The following is a 4,910-nucleotide window of genomic DNA, read 5'->3' on the forward strand; positions in this document are numbered from 1 at the left end:
ATCCCTCATGAGCTTTTCTAATACATGAAAGCAAAGCCAGTTGAATGTTTTCCCAAGTGGGTGCTAGAAACAAGTTACCAGAGTATTCTGATGATTTTTTCATGCAGCAGTATTCTCTTTTCAGGTTTGTTTCATCTGTCTGTCAGCTATGTTCTCTGGCATCACTTTTTTCCCTGTTTTAAAGATAAGCAGCATTCAAAATTCATCTAAACATTTAATGACTATGAGTCTGAAGCAATGAAACTCTGTTCTTACTTTATGGTGTCTTTGCTCCAGGTACTCATGCTTGTGTTCTGGGTTTTCTTATACTCCTATTTGTTCCACCCAAGTGCTTTTTTTCAAGTGGACAGCAAGTTACCAGTGACCCTTGGAGCTGATGCTGGTTGGTACCCACCGCGAAGGGCTTGGAGTCCGCTGCCTGTGAGTGGTTCAGAGTCTGCTTTATTTCCTTTCTCTGAGGCTTTTCAAGTGTGGCTCTCGTGCTGCAGTGCTGCACGCGGGACGCATTCTTACTCTCACAGCAGCTGCACCGAATCCTGAGGCTGCCGTGATGACTTCCCCAGCCCGAGCCCCATGGCAGTGCGAGCAACAGCAGAGGCTGCCCGTAGCACGGTGCCTGCAGAGGAAATCCTGTGCTCTCAGGCTGCGGTCGGGTATGGCTCTGTACCAGCAGATTCCTTTTGTTCTGCTGACAAAAGAGTTTGCAGGAGCTTCCTCTGGGTTACCCGACCTTGAACATGCAATGCTGAGGGGTGTTGCTGTGAGCTGATGTTACAGGGAGCAGAGGTTGCTCCTTAGTCACTGCTGCTCTGTGAAGCTGAAACAGCAAGTGAGAGGAGCAAGAATGTGCGATAGTTGTGTGGAAGACCGTAACTGCTCACTGATTTAGGGGTTCTGGTTATTCCTGACTGTTCCTGATCACTGAGTAACTTTTCTGAAATATTTAAAGTGAGAGCTCTGTGGAAACTAAAGGATTCCTTAGTTTTTAACAAGTGGAGTTAACAAGTAGAGGATAAAAGCAAACAGGCCAGGATAGAAAGTCAGACTCCTCTGCAGGGCTTCTCTTCTCTTCAAAACTTTCTTCCATTATAGATACCTCTTCCGTTACAGACATCTCTTTTAAGGTATCTGGAAATCTGCTTATGTCACCTGTCTTGCTTTTTTTACTGTCTTCCTTGAGCATTTGCCGCAGCAGCTGCCGGGAGGCCGCCGGGCCGTGCGGCTTCCAGCAGGTGGCAGCGTTAACACGGGTACGGATCGCGGCGTCCGAGCCCACCTCCGAGGTGCGATGCGGGGAGTCTGGATACCGCGCTGGCGACCCCCAGAAGGCACCAGGCAAGGTATCTGGAAGTGTATCACCATTTTCCTGAGCTTCTGGGGGAAGGCACATAGGCAGAGACGAAGCATGTGAAGCAACGTGTGAGCTCCAAACCCTTCGAGCAGCCCTTACAACCGTGACAGCGCCAGGTGGGAGCACTGAGGCAGCCACTGGGCAGCTCTGCAGGCGCAGCGGTGACTAAAAATGAAAATTCGGCGCTGTTTCGGGACAGATGCTTTGTCCTTTCGGCTGCGTGAAAGGGAGCACGTAGCTGCTCTCACAGAAGCACAACCACTGTTACTCAGTTCCTAACATAAAGAGAGTTTACAAAGGTCATTCTGAAATATGTTTTAGTTAGAGGTGACAGTAGTGTATGAGCATAAATAGCTTTCTGCCTTCAGTCATGAAATAAATTTCGCAAACAGGTTTGGGGAAAACAGCTACTCTTAAAAATAAAAAAATAAATAAGAAAAAAAACACATGTACATCCTGTTTGTTGTGCATGTTAACGACTGGAGCCTTTTAGCTAGCGCTGCCTTTTGGGGCAGCAGCTGCAGCTGGGATGTTCTTGTGCAATGCACTGAGAGCATGTGAGACCCACTGGGTCTCGTTTCATTCTCCGTCAGCAGCTGCAGGTGTAGCTGTGCTTTAATGTGTTTAGCTTCTTCCTGTTGCAAACTCGACTTTATGGTGTTATTTTATGTCTTACTACAGCTTTTCAGAGACATCTTTTCCTAAAGAAAAAAAGGCTTAATACAAATGCTCTCTTCATCTATTGCATTATAACTTTTGAGTTATAACTGTTGATTCACTTGAAAATTTAAATAATTGAAATAATAGGTTGAAATAATACAAAGGCAAATAAAAGGTTGAAATAACACAAAGGCAAGTTCTCAAAGTCAGAGAGTTCTCCTCAGTCATGAAGAACCATTCTGTGTCCCAGATGGAACATGGAAGGTCAAGGAGAATAAATGTTTATCCCTTATGGCTGGCAGTTTGCTCTGCAAAACTGCACTTAATGTGCTTAGGGCTCTGGGGAGGCCTTGTTGCAGTCTTCCAGTACCTAAAGAGTGCCTACAGAGAAGCTGGGGAGGGACTCTGTCAGGAAGGAAAGGGGAAATGGCTTTAAGCTAAACAAGGGTAGGCTTAGATTAGATATAAGGAAGAAATTCTTCCCTCAGAGGGTGGTGAGGCCTTGGCACAGGCTGCCCAGAGAAGCTGTGGATGCCCCATCCCTGGAGGTGTTCAAGGCCAGGCTGGATGGGGCCCTGGGCAACCTGGTCTGGTGGGAGGTGTCCCTGCCCATGGCAGGGGGCTGGAACTGGGGGGCCTTGAAGGTCCCTTCCAACCCAACCCATGCTATGGTTCTGTGATCCTATGGTGTTACGTCATCCTGCAAGGACGCAATAATAGAAATGGAAGGTAAATAAAGCATTTTTATTTGTGTTGTGGAATTCCATTTGCCTCACCAAACACATCAACCACATAGCCTTCCGAAAGATGTTAAATTCAACAAAATTCATCTTCAATTACTTTTACTTGACTGTCTCATGGATTTGTATATTGGTGCTGGGTCTAGCTGGCATGTTAACTTTCCATGCAGTGCTGTGCTCTGCACTCGTAGCTAGAACAGCAGTGTTATCACTCCAGTGTTGTGCCTATTGCTGCACAGTGCTGGCACAGCATCAGGCCTCTCTCCAAACCCCCCAAGAGCCAGCAGCCTGGGGTGGGCAAGAGATGGGGAGAGGACATGGCCTCATTTAGCTGACCTAAACCAACCAGAGGGAAATTCCTTGCCATGTGGTGTCACAGTCAGCAATAAAAGCTGGGGAAGTAGTGGCGGGGGGAGCTCTTGTTATGAAGACAGTCATCCTCCCAAACCGCTACACTCACTGAGGCCCTGCTTCCTGGGATATGGCCAAACATCGCTCCTCGGTGGGAAATAGAGAGTAATTTCCTTTCTCCTCTCTGCGCTTCCATGCAGTTTTTTTTTTTTTCCTCTTCCTGTCCAAATGAACATTTAATTAAAGGAATTAAATTATACTTATCTCAACCTATGGTTTTTGTTGTTGTTTGTATGTTTGTTTGTTTGTTTTTTCTTTCCAGCATACTTTCTTCTTCCCCTCTTCTCAGGATGGGGAGTGAGAGAGCAGTTACGGTGTTCAGCTGCCCAGCTGGGTACCACAGCGATCAACAGAGGTTTTTGTTTGCTTGCTCAGAAACATCTCACTGGTTTACATGCAAGGAAGAAATCAGTTCCTCACAAAGTAGTGGTTGCACAGCCAAGGGACTCCCCTAGTGTTCTCCAAGTTGTTATTCCTTAAGTACTGCTTCGCTCCATCACAAGGGATGTAGAATCTCTCTGGGAATACCAGACTCATGTGCACACTGTTTACATGCTTGCTGAACGTGCAGTTTACATGAAAACACCGTGTTTCTGAATAATCATGGATTTAGCAACAGTCTTCCCTCTAAGATTCACTGCAGGAGTGTGACTTCTGCAAAATTATTCTTTGTCCATTGACAGATGATCGTTTAACCTAAAGAACACCGATTACTATACTTCTTTCATGTACTATCAGGAAGTACAGGAATTAGTAATTTCATTTTATTGAACTTTGTTCTTCCTGCTTTGTGTAAGGAAGTCGGTGGAGTTTGAAGTGGGGATTAGAGAGTAACTGAGGAATTAGTCATACGTCTGTGTTGATTTAACTAGGCTGTTTAAACAGAAGGCTTGTTCAGAGTTAGTAAGACTGGAATGGAAACTCAGGACACTTTCTTAGTCAAACTAAGGAAATGGTGAGGGTTTGACTTGGCAGCTAGTCACATCTTCCACTACTTACAAGAATTTATGTTTTTCAACTATCCTGCTTTGGTTTGAAGAATTTGGTTTTGTTTTAGTATCTTCAGTGGTGACTGCATTGTGTTTTCTCACAGGTCTTTCCTGTAAGAACGTTTTTCTTTTTGCTGAATTTGGAAACTTGTGTGATAAAGGTGAAGAAATGTCCTACTTACATATACCGGTAGCTGGAAGAACCGTAAGTGCAACCACCCCAACTGCCCCTAACTGTGCAGTATTATTTAATTACTTGTTTCTAGGATATATTCCATATCCCAGTTCCTGTATTATTCGACTGTTTCACCAATGGAACAGTAGAAAGCCAACAGGCAAGGAAACAGCTGTCTGAAATCCCTGTAGCTTACTGTTTCCCCCCCACACACACACTTCTAAAGTATGCTTTCCTCCTGGACGTAAACCTTGACGATTCCTTAGGCAGGCGAGGCTACGGAGTCTGTAAAGCCACACGGTGCAGTCAGCCTCCTGTGGTGCCCGCTGCTGAGAGCAGCCCCGTAGTCCAAACTGTTCTGTTTAGGCCTGATGCTGTGAAACAGCTTGGTTGGACCCTTGAGAGCTAGTCAAAAGGCAAAAGTACTTCCTTCAGGCTTTTAGGGAGGCTTCTGTTTGTTCTGCAGTAATGTAGTTTGTTTAAGCAGTCAATATCCTGTGAAGACCTGTGTTCTTAATCTAAATAAATGGCTTTCTCTGTGTTGACGCGCAGGGCTCTTAAGCAACACGGAAGCATCATGCCAG

The sequence above is a fragment of the Anas platyrhynchos genome, chromosome Z, assembly GCF_047663525.1.
Source record: "Anas platyrhynchos isolate ZD024472 breed Pekin duck chromosome Z, IASCAAS_PekinDuck_T2T, whole genome shotgun sequence".
Classification (NCBI taxonomy): domain Eukaryota; kingdom Metazoa; phylum Chordata; class Aves; order Anseriformes; family Anatidae; genus Anas; species Anas platyrhynchos.